This window comes from Protopterus annectens, chromosome 10.part0 (genome assembly GCF_019279795.1).
Source record: "Protopterus annectens isolate FY-2018-M chromosome 10.part0, PAN1.0, whole genome shotgun sequence".
NCBI lineage: Eukaryota > Metazoa > Chordata > Ceratodontiformes > Protopteridae > Protopterus > Protopterus annectens.
This window is the reverse complement of record NC_056744.1, coordinates 875,133,910-875,148,948: the sequence shown is the minus strand read 5'-3', so window position 1 is coordinate 875,148,948 and position 15,039 is coordinate 875,133,910. Positions and strand designations below refer to the sequence as shown.

Genomic DNA, 15,039 nt, shown 5'->3' with positions numbered 1-15,039 from the left:
TGTCCTGCTTCTCCACAATGAAAGCAAGATGTATTAGATAAAGCTGGAGGGCACTTCCAGCTCATTGTTGCCAACCAGCTGCACCTTGTTCCCCTTGACCAACACTTCTGCTAAATCCTCTAGCAGTTCCTCTACCCCTTCCCCTGCTTTTACCTCGACCCCTTGGGTTTTTCAGCTGCCTGATTTGTAAAGTTAACAGCTTATCCTCAGTATCTTTCCTTTGTTTTTCCTGATACTCTGTACAGTAATTTGCAGCACTTAATAAAGACTCTAAGTCCGTTCCTTGACAGTCTATGAACACTTGCTTTAATTGATTTTGTACAGGGGCTTGCAGACCCTGCAAAAAGGCTGCTGCAATAGCTGGCTTAGCTTGCTCTTCTGGGTCTGGTATTCCTGAATGTCTACCAAATACTGTTTTAAGGTGACTCAAATAGTCTGCAGGAGCTTCCCCTTTATTTTGTGTAAATGCCTGTAGTTTAGACCAGTCAGTCCTAAGACACACATTCGTAATCTTGTTTAACAATGCTGTTTATCCATTAATGCATTCCCTATGGGAGTGAAATCTATTATTTTAGCCTTTTCCAGTAACTGCTTTCTTATTTTATCTGAAGTAACTACCCTCCGCAGTTGATTTAAATCTATCAAAGTAGAATTGTAACATTCTGTTCTAGTTTTTAATTCTTCTTTGAATTTTAATGGATCTTCTCTAATATTTGGAAAATTTTTAGACATAGTATGCAACTCAGCAGAGGTCCAAGGATGATGAACAAGTTTCCTATTGTTATTCCCCCAAAATGATCCTGAGAGGTGCCAATAAATTCCCCTCCAGAGGATGTAATCTCTTGTTTTACCCTATCATGTGTGTGTATGGTAGGATACAGGAATGTCAAATACTAATGCCCCTGTTGGGGAAGTAGAAGCTATCTGAGAAGGATAGGAAGAAGAACCCCCCTTGACTGCAGATACCTGTTTAGAAGATGAAGATTTAACAGGAGAACCAGTCTGAGATGTACCTGTATCACGCAAACTGGGTGTCCAATGGACAGTAGACCGAAAGTTAGGGGTCTGAGAAACAGAGTCTTGTACAGGAGGTACCTGTACTGGTGCATATGGGGGTGGGGGTGCAGTAGCTACTGGAGGATTATCATCCTCTTTAGAAGTTTCTGCTTTTTGGCCATCCTCAGTTTGTTCCAAACCTGATAAGACAGGATAAAGGGATCCCTTTTTACTGGTCTGTACTGCCTTTTTAACCTCTCTTACTTGTAGCAGCAATTTCTTATTAACATTCTGCATTCTTCTTAATGCTGGCTCCTTTTCCCTTTTAAGTGATCCGCTGTACCAAGAATAAAATGCTGTCATTTGTTCCCTATTTACTTTGCTTTTCATTTCTTGCAAAATACCTTTCAATGTCAGCAATTTAGTCTTATAAGTTCCATTTAATGAAAATACCCCAGCAGCACAATTTTTAGTAAGCTGAAATCAGTCATGCAGATATTTACAACTTTCCTTCCTATTGTTAAAATACATAAAATATGCATGGGTTCCCTTTTCAGGGATTTGATCTTGCTTGCTTATCTTTGCTCCCATTTTTCTTATTTTATAAATCAGTAGTAATAAAAATGTTACTTACCTTACAACTCCTGGATCCCGGCAGTTCCAAAGACAGAAAATAACTGTAGTATTCCACACACCATAAAGGGAGGGAAAGGTAGGAAGACTGTTGGCGTGCAGCAACAGAGGAGAGGTTTCACTCAGCCTTTTCCCACAGCACCCCCTTACTTTTGTCGCTGTGCAAGCTCAAAAGTTACATCTCCAGCATTGCAGTCGGGATAACTGTGTGGATAGGTGCTGTGTCCAGAACTGACCACTCTTTTGGACCCTCTGAGGGTACATTCACATAATCACATTGTTGAGTCCCAGCGTGCTTTAGGCTCATGAATTTATTTAACAATGCATACCTCTACGTCCTATCATCGGTAGGCTCATGAATTTGTTTTAACAGTATATAGTCTATGTCCAAATCATGCTATGGGCTCATGAACTTATTGTGTAGTCTACGTCCCAGTCATGCGGTGGGCTCATGAACTTGTTTTAACTTTACAGTCTACGTCCCAATCATGCAGTGGGCTCATTAACTTGTTTTAACTTTATTTTTAACTTTTAACTTTTTTTTTTCTTTGTCATACATTTATACATTGACAGAAATAAAAACATGTGTCATACTTCTTACCTTTCAATCCTGAGAGTACCGCCCTCGACACAAGGTGCCTCCTTGTGTTAATTTGTCTTTTACTGTATGTGCACTTACATTTACTATACTCATTTACTGTGGGGGTCCTCTCACTTTTACTTGTATACCTTACTACCACTCAGTCAAACAAAAGCACAGTCATGCATTTTAATACTATAAACACAGTCCTGCACTTATACTACAAACACAGTCCTGCACTTATAATACTACAAACACAGTCCTGCACTTATAATACTACAAACACAGTCCTGCACTTATAATACTACAAACACAGTCCTGCACTTATAATACTACAAACACAGTCCTGCACTTACATTTGCTACAATTGTTTGAAAAAAGAAGATAAAAAGACACAGACCAATCCTTTTCCCCTTACAAAACAATTTCACTGCTAAGGCTATTATGTTTGCACACCATGAATAGCTGCACATCTGAGCCTCTTGACTACTCCATACAAAGCAGTGTAGACTTCAGAGAAAATCTGTGATGGGCCCTATTCCAGAAATGCCCTGCAGCAATACCAAAGTTCAGATCCGAGTCATGGCACCAAATTGTTATAGTCCTAAATAACATTAAGAATTTACCTTGTATGCCTTTAGTCGGGAACAACACTTCAGGATGTGCAAACAGAAATTTTATTCTTACAGCGCTGGGTGTCCGTTTTCATAGCCCTTGATAAAGCATTCTCACTTTATTTACAAAAAAAATAATTTTTATACATTTTCTTATCAAACTGGTCATGCAGTTTCATTACGTTACAATGACTGTGTCCTATAGAAAACTTGGCAAATGTCCTAATCCCTCGTGATTTTTGCCTCAGACTCCACGTGAACACATTCCTATACATGATCCACCTGCTTCCAAAGGGTCTTGTTTTTGACCTTGGATGTTTCAAACCTGCCCTAGCAACAATGCACTCCTAGCCTGGAGGAGTCAGGCTAACAGTTTCCTTTTGTAGTAACTGCAACACGTACTATTCTCTCTTATTACTTACTGAAAGAATGCAGTTTAAAAGACAGCGATACTGTGGCTTATGAAGCTGTATTTTTACCAGCCCTGCATACAAATTATATTAGCTTTTTAACAATCATATTATAGCATCATTAATAAACTGAAATGAATATACATTTTAATAAGCTGGTCTTGTCCCATAACGATGGTAAAGACCCATTAGATCCAGTTTCATATAGGCCCATTTCAGTTCTAAACACTGCTTATTAAATGTTTGTCTACAATGGCTAAAAGAATTGCAAAGGTGACGCCATAATTGATTAATATGGATTAATGTGGTTTTGTGGAGGGGATGCCAACATTTGACAACAAGAAATTCCAAAGGGAAATGGAATGCAAGAAAGAACCACTATTATTGTTTGTTCTTGATGCAGAGAAAGCATTCAACAGAGTAAACTGGGATTTTAAGTAAGGCAATGAAACTGTTTGCATTTCCTGATGCATTATAGGGTTGATTAGGAGGATATATGAGGGATTCTAGGTGAAAAATTAAAGAGGGGGGTTCCTGCCTGATAAGTTCTGTTTGAGCTGAGGAACCAGGCAGGAGTGTCATCTTTCCCCCTTTATTTGCATTTTATATTTATAACCATTGGCAAAGACAATAAGGGACTCCAAAATTCAAGGATATAATTGGTATAATAATCAAGAAAAGTATATAGAAACATGACTGTGATGTACATAAAATGAACTTGAATAATGTTCTTTTTAAGCACAGACACAGTGTACCACCTGTAAAATGTTTCAGTTTGCAGTACTTGAGAAAGTCGTATTATATCCTAGAGGTGAACCCTGAGAAATGTTATTAGAATCCAAGGAATTGTTATGGTAGATGAAGCTTAACACACAAGATCCACCAGGCTTAATTGAAAATAACCAGTATTCTCAAATTCTGGGCTATGAATTTATAAATAATTGATTTTATGAGTAGGGTTTATTATATTGATTTAGTTTTAGGAGTGGTATGTATTTTATTTTAGGTTGCTTGAAAAGTCATTTGCATTCATTTATCCATTATGTATCCCTGTGGAATTCATAGGGATATTTGTTTATTTTAATCAGTGAATTATTTGATTGTAGCACAGTGGTTCTCAACCTTTGTGAGGCCGGGACCTGGTAAATACTTTTTTTATAAGACGAAGGCCCGGTCCCAAGAAATTTACTCATAAATACTTTTCCAAAGCAGGAGGATGTCAAATTGTCAGCAAAACACTTATCACATGTGCACACCAACTATTTATATGTGCAAAATACCTAATTTAATAAACAGAAATCTATGAATCTCTCAATTCTAAACACTAGTAACTAACATTTTGAATGTAAAAATACAGCACTTTAACAGTAATACAACAATTATAAGTTCTTGAAAAAGTTAAACTTAGTTTATTTTATTTCAGCTCAGTTTTTGAAGGTTTTAGTTAAGCTAATGAGACTTTTGTTGTTTTTCTTTCCATTAGCTTATTAATTCTGGGATGAATTCAGTGGCATAGCTAGAGTTTGCGCCGCCTGGGGCTGCCTTTGAGTTTGCGGCCCCTCCACCCTCAGAAAACCATGGTCAAATGGAGACCCCCATACACAGCCCCCCCCCCCCCCCCGCAGCCATTCCAGTATCCCATTACTTGGCTGTTTCTCCCCATTTACCATAAACACTGTAATGTGCATACAGTTTTATGCTTTACTTGTGCAATGATTATTTGGATTTAATTTAAAACTTTTATTTTAAATTTTATAGCACGAACACTGATAGATATCTGATAAAGCAATACAGGCTCACAGTGAAAACAGACTTCGCATTAAAATGTCTCTGCCCTTGAAACTCGCATTCATTGAAACAGCATTGAAACCTCCATTCAAAGAAATTGCATCTGGCCATTGGCAAATAAAGTTTCTTTTGGGCTGTTTTCATATCATAGGCACCTTGCCTACATATTTAGGACTACGCAAACTTACATGGGTTCTTTGATTCACCTTCCTGATTGTATTAAATTATATTCCTTGTATAATACAGCACACTTGTTAGAGCGTGTTTTAAGTTTGTTTTGAACATTTTTGCAGTAAGCAATGAAACAAAATGTATGAAGCAATAATGACAAAACTGCCCACTTCAGAACAGTTCCATCATAAAATTCTATTCAAACTTGTCATTACAATCCACCAATATCAGTAAGTATGCACAATCTCTGCAGAAGTAAAAGTCATTTAAATTCCACATTAAAGAGAGCTGTAACTAATGAAGAAGTGGCTGCTAGCTTCTCAAGTACTGCACACTTTATATTTCATTGTTTCATCTATAAATAGTGTTTGTTGCCCTTGAAGAATAAATTGCCTATGTTACATTAAAAAATGATAAGCTGCTAATATTGTAATAGGGAATGGATGGCAAACTGATAACAGGTTCATAGTTACTAGGTATCTCCTCCAAAGGAGGCATTCTCAGGACTGCAGCATCCAGCCCCTTTAAAATGCAACACAGTACAGTATCAGCAATCCATCTACATACTATGGGAGTAGAACCCACAGCCTTCTGCATAAAAAGCAATTACAATACCTGTTGTGCTACAAACAATGCTTTTAAATACTTTAGCAAAGTAATATATTTGCTAAACAACAGTTGCACATTGCAAACAGACTTGGCATAAGCAGCATTAAACTTCCCTTCCCCTGAAGCTCTTGACTCCTTGTAAAATGCACTTGACACTCAACTGTATCTCTCAACTTTGCAGAAGAAGAAATGTGGAAAAAGCCAAAATTTATGGGGGGGGGGGAACAAAGGCCAAAAACCAGGAACACATTTTAAACATTGCTTGTATAATCTTAGACAGTTGCTGGAATAATGTTTGTGTTACCATGCCTTTCCTGAAAGATAGGAAGACTGAAACTTAAATGACTATCATTATTTTGTGAATTCATTCCTCACTGATTTGCCAGAAAACCACAAATTAAACATATAAGCCAAAAAATCAGCTATGGACTCTACTCCTTGAATCACAAGTGATGGTGGTAGGAGTAGAGAACTCGGGCTCTTGTTTCTTGTACTTTAAGGTACAGGGTTTGAGCCTGAGTAACACTAACCACCAGGTATCTCTAACTGGTGGCATTTTACACACACACACACACACACACACACACTCTGCAATCCTTGCAAAATCAAATGAAATGGAAGTGAATTAAATTGCACACAGTAAAGCCAACATCCTGTGAAACGCATTGAGCAACCAGCAAACTGAATCAAACACTTACTTATTTAAGTAGCCAACCAGCAGCAATAAACAGCTTTTGTTCATTTTCTCGAACGGTTAAATTTTACACGTGCACGGGTGGAAAGGAAGGATGTCTGTGTGATAACGCAAAAGTGCTGACTGGGCCCCCCCCCCTCCAGCTTTGACACTGCCTCTCACTCTTCACTTTCTCTCTCTCTCTTTCATGCACACACGAGCACACACATGTACCCACTTTCTCATTCATACATGCATTCACTCACACATCGCTCTCACTCTCTCCTGATCTTTCTCTCACACACTCACAGACACACAAGCAGTCTCTCACTCTCTGAAACTGTAGGGCCCAGTGTTTCTCAACTGCTTGTAGCCCAGAGTAATTTGTGGTTGATAAACACTGGTGCAGCAAATAATATAATATTCATTTACAGTACTTTATCAAAACATTTTTATGAGTGATCATTTGTTTTGTTTTGTGTATTCTTGACTTGGCAGAATTGATTACTTAGGTTGTGTGTCTTTAACTGGTGTACACATTTTAAACTAAGGATATAAATATCCTTATTAATGTACATAAATGTAGGAGGATTGATTATTTTCATTTGGTTTTAAAGAAGTCTGTTACCACTTCAAATGGATGAAAGTGCTTAAATGTTGTACAAAATAAATATTAATTTTACTATTTTGTACATCTTTTCTAGCAGTGTTGCTTTTTTTGTAAGCCAACTGTACTAGAAGTAGTGAATATAGTAACTGAGATAAAATCACTAGAGGTTTTTGATTTTTAGAAAATGGTAGGAGAAAATTGCATAGAAAAAATGGAACTGTGAGAGCAGTACACAATACACACTGAATAATGTTTTGGAGGAGGAATGGGGTTTAAGTGAAGTCCGGAATTGAATAAGGAATGTAATGTTTGACAATTAAATGACTGTATAGATTATAAGGGATGTGTAATGTTTGCAACTGATATTATGCCGCTCTGTTTTTTTATTTTTATATATATATATATATATATCAGCTTGTCTGTGTCATAAGTGATGATTCAATAAAGATGTTTCTGATTAAAAAGAAAACTTTGCTATAATACTTGGTCTATTACTTCACAGAAAGTAAAATGTGGAACAGGACCCTGATATCCCCTTTCACCCAATTTATTTTTATCAATGCTACCTTTCATGTATATCTTTCTTTGTGGTATTTTAAGATGTTCTTCGTGTTTCACTGTTGCAGTCATTACATTTGGGTAATCTGCTGGCAGGTTGCCCTCAGTCGGCCTGAATAACAAAGTCTTGGGTCCTGCATTGGTTGCTGTCTCCTCTTCCATGACGTCAGGTTGTCATGGGTATAAAACATGCAGCCGACGCCATTTTATTCAGTCTTTCCTGCCGCCCGAAGCAGAAGCAGTTGGCAAGTGCCGGTCGGCCGACTTCTGAAATTTTCGTATTTAGTTTCAGAACCAAAGTTTTCAAACTAAAGCTAAGTACCCCATTAGAGAAACTTTTTCTTGCTCCTTACCGATGTCAGTAAAAGTTAATAATTGCATTACTTCTGGGAAGCAAATACCTCATAAGAATTTTCATTTGTACTGTATTCCTTGCCTAGGCCCAGATCTCAACGTGCCTTGCTTGTCGGTTTTGTGCTAGATTTAACCAACGCACTATTAAGCGTTGGTATATTTTTGCTTCTAGATATTTTGGTTCAAGATTTAATTATCCTGAAATCTTCGGTTAGCAATCCGACTACCGGAGTTCACAAAAAACGCAAAGAAAAAGACAGAGACAGACCGTCGAGGTCCAAAACCAACGACGAAGCTTCTCCTAAGTCAGTCGCTGGTACTCAGTGAGGTGCTTTCGCAGCCCCTGATACCTGCTACTTTTGAGTTGAGTATTGAACCCGCAGTTGTCTCTCCCTTAGATGGGTCCGGAGCCACTGAGCAGGCACTGGCTTCTGAGGGTGTTTTCAGGCCTCAACATTTTTATATTAAAGCGACACCAGCAACAAAAACAAGGTCAAAAACAACTTTATGTCTAAAAAAACAATGCATGAGCCACGTGCTCAGGCCCCTATGCTTAAAAAACAGATGATCAAAATGGCTGAGGATTTAATTACCTTGATCAGGGGTTCCCAACCACCCCCTGCTAAGAGGCCTAGGCAAGGCACTGATTATGAATCTTCAGATCAGGTTTCCATTTCTTCTGATTCCTCTTCTGATCAGGAATTTTCTATTCCACCTTATGAGGATTCTGATGCAGAGGAATCCATCCCAACTGCATCTCCTCCTGAGGATTACTCTTTTGGAGAGACTTTGCATACTTTAAGGGAATATTTTCACTGGGAGTCAGGACTTCTGTGAATCAAAAAAGAGGCTTAGGGATTTCCTCCTTCTTCCTCAGCATAGACCCTTGGCAATACTCCTGTATTAGACATTGTTGGTCATGTGTTCTCGGACTCAATCATGGCTACTGATTCCCTGCCTCCGGCTCCTAGTAAGCCAGACAGATATTGCAGGGTTCCTGACTCCCGCAAATTTCTTTTCAAAAATCCTGCTGCTGATCCTGAAACTATTTCTCAGGGTCCCAATGGTGTAAAGGCCTCTACAGCTAAGAATCCTACCCCTTCTGATAGAGATTCAAGGGCGCTGGATAGATGGGGTAAGAAGGTTTATACGTCTGCAACCTTGGCAATCAGGGCTTTAAACTGCCAGTTTCATATGCTTAAATATCAACAGCATGTTATGGGCTTACTGAAACAGAAAATGATGTTGATTTCTGATTGTGTGGAAAATAAGGAGTTACATGAATTATTGCATTCAGCAGAACAAGTTGGAAAGCATACTTTGCAATGTGGTTTTGATTCCTTGGAGGCCTCTTGTAGGGCTGCCGTTACTGGATCTGTGATTAGAAGGCATGCCTGGCTCAAGGGGCAACATCTGCCTGATCAATGTTAAAGCTAAATTGTTGGATGCCCCCTTGCAGCATGATACTCTGTTTGGTAATAAGGCAGAAGAGGTTTTAAAGAAAATGGAAGACAAAGCTAAATATATGCAAACTGTAAAAGATTTCTTGCAAGTGCAGCCACCCAGGTTAAGTAGACACTGGCCTACTAAAAATTGGTACTTTCCTGTGTCCAACAGAGCCACTCAGGACAAATCCAGGTGCTCAAAAGGCTCCAGATACCAATCACAGGGTTCTTACAGGTCAAAGCAATGGGGTGCCTCCACCTCCAAATCTGGAGGAAACAAAACACAACCCTACAGTAAGCAGTCTCAATGACTTTCCTCTACCATCATCATGCACTTATCTTTTGGCAGCCACCTTGGGGGGAAAACTAGCACTTCATGCTCAAAATTGGCAATTAATTACCCAGGACAAGTGGGTATTAAACATAGTATCCCAGGGTTACAGATTTAATTTCCATACTTTGCTAATTCCAAACGGATGACCAGTGGGCAGAGGCCCAGAAACAAGTCATGTCCCTCATCAATATGGGGGCTGTTAACCGGTACCGGAAAAGGAAAAAGGACAAAGTTTTTATTCAAGACTTTTCCTGGTACCCAGAAAAGACCATTCATGGCATCCAATACTGGACATGTTCCTGGACATTCCAAAATTCAAAATGCTGACTTTACAACAGCAACTGCCTATGCTTGGCAGGAATGCTTGGTTAGTAACTCTAGACTGAAAAGAGGCATACCTGCATATCACAATAAACAAAAACGCAGTTATCTGCAAGACAAATTCTGCAGGCTTTGTGGTTCATGGCATCCTGCATTCTACTAATTCCATATGCGACACTGCATATGAGGAAACTTCAGTGGTACCTAAAAAGTTTATGTAGTCAACATTGTCACAGTCTGGAAACATTGATTCCTCTCATTCCCTGCCTACAACAGGAGTTTCTTTGGTGGGCAGAGACATGTCACCAAAACAAGGGACTGTCATTCACTCTACCCCCTGCCACCCAAACCCTAACTACAGATGCATCAGACTATGCTTGGTGGGCCCACCTGACAGGGAGATGCATTCAGGGCAAATGGAGCTCAAACCAAATGCATCTGCATATCAACCAGAAAGAGATGCTAGCTGTTCAGAATGCTCTGACAGCCTTCAAGGACTTACTTCATCCAGGACAACTACTGATAAAGACGGACAACACCACAGTTATGTGGTACATAAACAAGCAGGGGGGTACACATTCCTACCCCCTTTGCAGACTAGCCATGGCCTTGTGTAACACAGCCTTAACTTACCAAATATATCTTCAAGCTCAATTCCTGCCAGGAAAGCGAAATACTCTGGCAGACGACCTAAGCAGAAATCTTATGGACCCGCACGCATGGAAACTAGATCCACATATCTTCAGCATGTTAATACAGAAATGGGGGAGCCCAGACATAGATCTATTTGTCTCTCCCCAAAATTATCAGTTGGACAAATTCTGCACAAGAACTCATCACAAAAAAGCATGGAAAGTGGATGCCCTATCCTTCAGCTGGAAAAACCTATCAGTCTATGCTTTTTCCCCTCTGCCTCTACTCTCCAAGGTCTTACTAAACGTCAGACAGGAAAAACCAAAAATGATGCTAGTTGCTCCGGACTGGCCTCACCAGCACTGGTACCCGCTTTTAAGGAATATGTCTCCGCTTCCTCCATGGTACTTGCCTCAAATACCTCATCTACTGTTTCAGCAGAACTATCAAATTCTGCACACTCCACTCCAAACTCTGAATCTTGCAGTGTGGCTGATGAACTAATTATTCAAATAACACTTCTCAGTAAATCTGTGATGGATGTCATTTTGAAAGCCAGAAGGCCTAGTACTAGAAAATCTTACGCTGATTAAATGGAAGAGATTCTGTGCTTGGAACCAAGCGCAAGGAACAGACAGAGCAAAGCCCAATATTCCTCAGATTTTACAATATTTGACTGAGATGCTTGACAAGGGCATATCTTTTTCTTCAATAAAAATTCATGCCTCTGCCATCTCGGCTCATTACAACACAGAGCCCCCCCTCTTTTATCATCCTCTGCTTAAACAGTATCTTAGAGGGACCAAAAATTTAAGGCCTCTCAGATGATCACCAACTCCTGCATGGAACCTCAATTTTGTGCTGGAAAAACTCACCCTGCCTCCTTTTGAACAAGCAGCTACTGCGGATATAAAATTTCTATCTTGGAAAACAGCTTTTCTCTTGGCAGTCACTACAGCCTCTCATGGCAGTGGAGCCTTTTATTATATTTTACCCGGGCAGGGTGTCCCTCAGGACCAGTCCTTCTTTTTTGCCTAAGGTGGTATCCAGTGTGGCTCTTAACTAGACCATTCACCTGCCAACATTTTACCCAAATCCGCAGAACAAGGGGGAGCGGATTCTGCATTCATTGAATGTACACAGACAACTAAGATTCTACTTAAACAGGACCAAATCTTTAAGAAAGTCTGAGCAACTACTGGTAGCATTTGCTGCAGGGTCAGAGGGGAAGGCTATATCAAAGCAGACTATTTCTAAGTGGATAAGCCACTGCATTCGTTTCTGCTACTTACACCATGGTAGACCTGTGCCCAATGGGATCAGATCACATTCCACCAGGGCTGCCTCTACTTCAGCGCTTTTCTCAGAGGGTTTCCACCAAAGACATTCTAGAAACTGCTACTTGGAGTTCTGTTCGTACCTTCATAAAGCATTATCATTTACCTCTCTTCTCCAAATCCAGGGCAGACTTTGCCACTGCAGTTCTGCAGGGCCTTATAGCCGCTCCTAATGCTGTTTAGTTCCATCCTCCCATCTATAGCTTTGGGATTCTACCCAAATGTAATGACTGCAACAGTGAAACACGAAGAACATAGTACAGTTGTGTACACTTACCATAATGTAGATGTTCGAGTGTATTCACTGTTGCAGTCCGGGTTACCCACCCACCATACCCCTTTCTGTACCTTTTCTTTCCTTCACTATACACAGAAGCCTTTGTGGTGTATTTGCTTTTAGATGAAGGTAAAGTTTATTTTTCTAAAAGTGCATTTATATATATTTACTGTATTTATATGTATATATATTTTGCTCATTTGGGGGGCACCTGACATCTGGGGCAAGAAAAACTGAATAAAATGGCGTCGGCTGCATGTTTTATACCCCTGACGACTTGAAGTCATGGAAGAGGAGACACCAACCGATGCAGGACCCAAGACTTTGTTATTCAGGCCGACTGAGGGCAACCTGCCAGCAGATTGCCCAGATGTAATGACTGCAACAGTGAATACACTCGAACATCTACATTTATGGTAAGAGTACACAACTGTACTTTTCCAGTATGCGTCTTTGTTACTACACTGTGATGATGTTAGTTTCCAGCTCTAATTTAATGTATGCTACCCTTTCAACAATGTTTTAATTAGCTCAGTTCAGTTGTGTTTTCCAAATTGTATGTAAATGTTGAGAGTTCTAATGTTGTTGCTGTAGACTAATGTCAAAGAAGAATGATCTTTGTTTTTTAATGGATCTTAGTTAATTGAATATGTGAAATATTTAAGAGTGTGATTATATTTCAGAGGCTTTTTGACTCAACATTTAGTGTGACTATCAAATTATATCTAGACATTTGGAATGAAAAATAGTTTCACAAGGACATAAACTAAGCTTTATTAAAGTGACTATCCTTCTTAAATTGCTTTTCAAAACAGCAATACAACCATTTCTTTCTGCAGATGCTAGTTTAGGTTTTTATCTAAAGAAAATAATCAAATTCTGGTGGTATCCATTTATGGTAATAGGTTTATTCTAATATCCTCTGACCTCAGTGGGAATTCAAATTTTCAAGTAATTCCTGCAACATTGCACAGTTTTGGTGTGACTTGTGAATGAGTGTTTCCACACAGAAAGGTTTTGAACTGGAATTGGTAAAGCTATTTTTAAAGTAGATATTGAAACAGTCTTTTCCCTTTAGTTATTCCTTATTAAGAAAGATATCTGTAAAACATTAAACTACACTGGTATAAAAGAGCTTTCCTGACTGTTGTTGAATACTTAGATGGTTCTCATTGAAAAGGTTAGTTACAATTATTGAGAAATTAAATAACCTATGTTTTAATTAATCTTAGCAGACCACTAACCTATTTTTTTTTTTTACTTTTTCTTTTTTTTTTTTTTTTTTTTTACTTTTTCATCAATTTCTTAATAATGATTCTGTTACTTCTTTTTATAGGGAGAATTTTAATTTGCATGAATCTATTTACTTCACTATTCATTATTTCTGTAATGAAACGTTAAATATATTGAAAGTCTTCCTAGATTTATCTACAAGTTATTCGGCTGCTCACACGGATTTAGTAGATAATTGATGAGCAGGAATTATATGGGTAGATAACTCCACTACTTCTTTAGCAAGCTGCTGTAAATAACTAACTGAGAGTTCTTTGTGCACTACCCGAATCTTATTGGTCATTAAGCAGTTGGAAGGGGAATGGTCAAATGAAGTTTGAGTAAATCTGTGTGGTCCCAAAAATTTCCTCTTTTTGCCATATATATTATTCAGTTGTAAGACAATGCACCATATTTTATAATGCAGCAAAATTATGTTGATTTTATCCCAATATATCGGACCATTGCTGCAGATATGATAGTAACACTAATGAAGATGTGGGTAAATATCGTGACAACTTGGACAAAGCCAACTAATTTGTGGAATATTTAAGACAAAATTGTTTTCTCTGTGTCATAAATACAGTAATCATTACTAAATCAATGATGCCATATGGTAGTTCTTGTTTATACTGGTTACATGTTTTATAGTGTACAGTTCAAACAGTGAATTCCAAGAAAATGGAAAAACATTCAGACACAACTTGAGCAAGGCCTTTAGAAGACAACAGTCTATAAATTTATTGATATAATTTACATTCTGCATTTAGTAAAGTTTTAAAGATGTTTGTTCTGGAAGTCACATATACCCACACTATTATTACACAGTGATTTTTATAGATGTGGATGTAAGTTTTCTTTACATAAAAGAGGCTATTCAGTATGCATGACTTATATGTTCCCTTCCCATTTTTTTTTTAATTTAATAAAATAAGATTTTTAAAAATGCAAAAAAATTGGCAGACAGGTTAAGTTGACATGAGTATGCTATTAACAAAGTCATACTGGCTTTTTACAGTAGTGAAGTTTTCTAATTTTAGACCAGTTTGCATCACCTGTTAGTGCAGATTGCAAAAGGTACTTCTTTCTGAAGCAATGCAATACATTGCCATTCAGGGTACCTTTGTGACCAAGTGATCTAAAGATGTGTTTTATGCCTTTCTTTTGATTCAGTGAATTTTCAGACCATTTCATAGCATAATATAAAATTAAATAAATCTGGTCCTAGTAGCCCTGTTCTGGTCTTCTGGTGATACTACACAAATGTTATTGCTTGTAGTTTCCTCTTTCAGAGATAAGATTGCTGTTGGCTTACATACTTGACAATAATTATACATTATCTGGCTCACTTCGTGGTGCCTTTCATTCCTTTTTTTGCTGGTGACCTGGCCCTATCTAATGAGGTATTCTACATTCTTAGAATA

General features: G+C 38.4%; 1 protein-coding gene across 3 annotated transcripts in view; it reads left to right on the top strand.

Moving 5' to 3' along the window:
* RPAP2 (RNA polymerase II associated protein 2) overlaps positions 1–15,039 on the top strand; it is a gene marked incomplete at its 5' end in the record, with an annotated part of 1,562,525 nt that overhangs the window by 224,611 nt on the left and 1,322,875 nt on the right.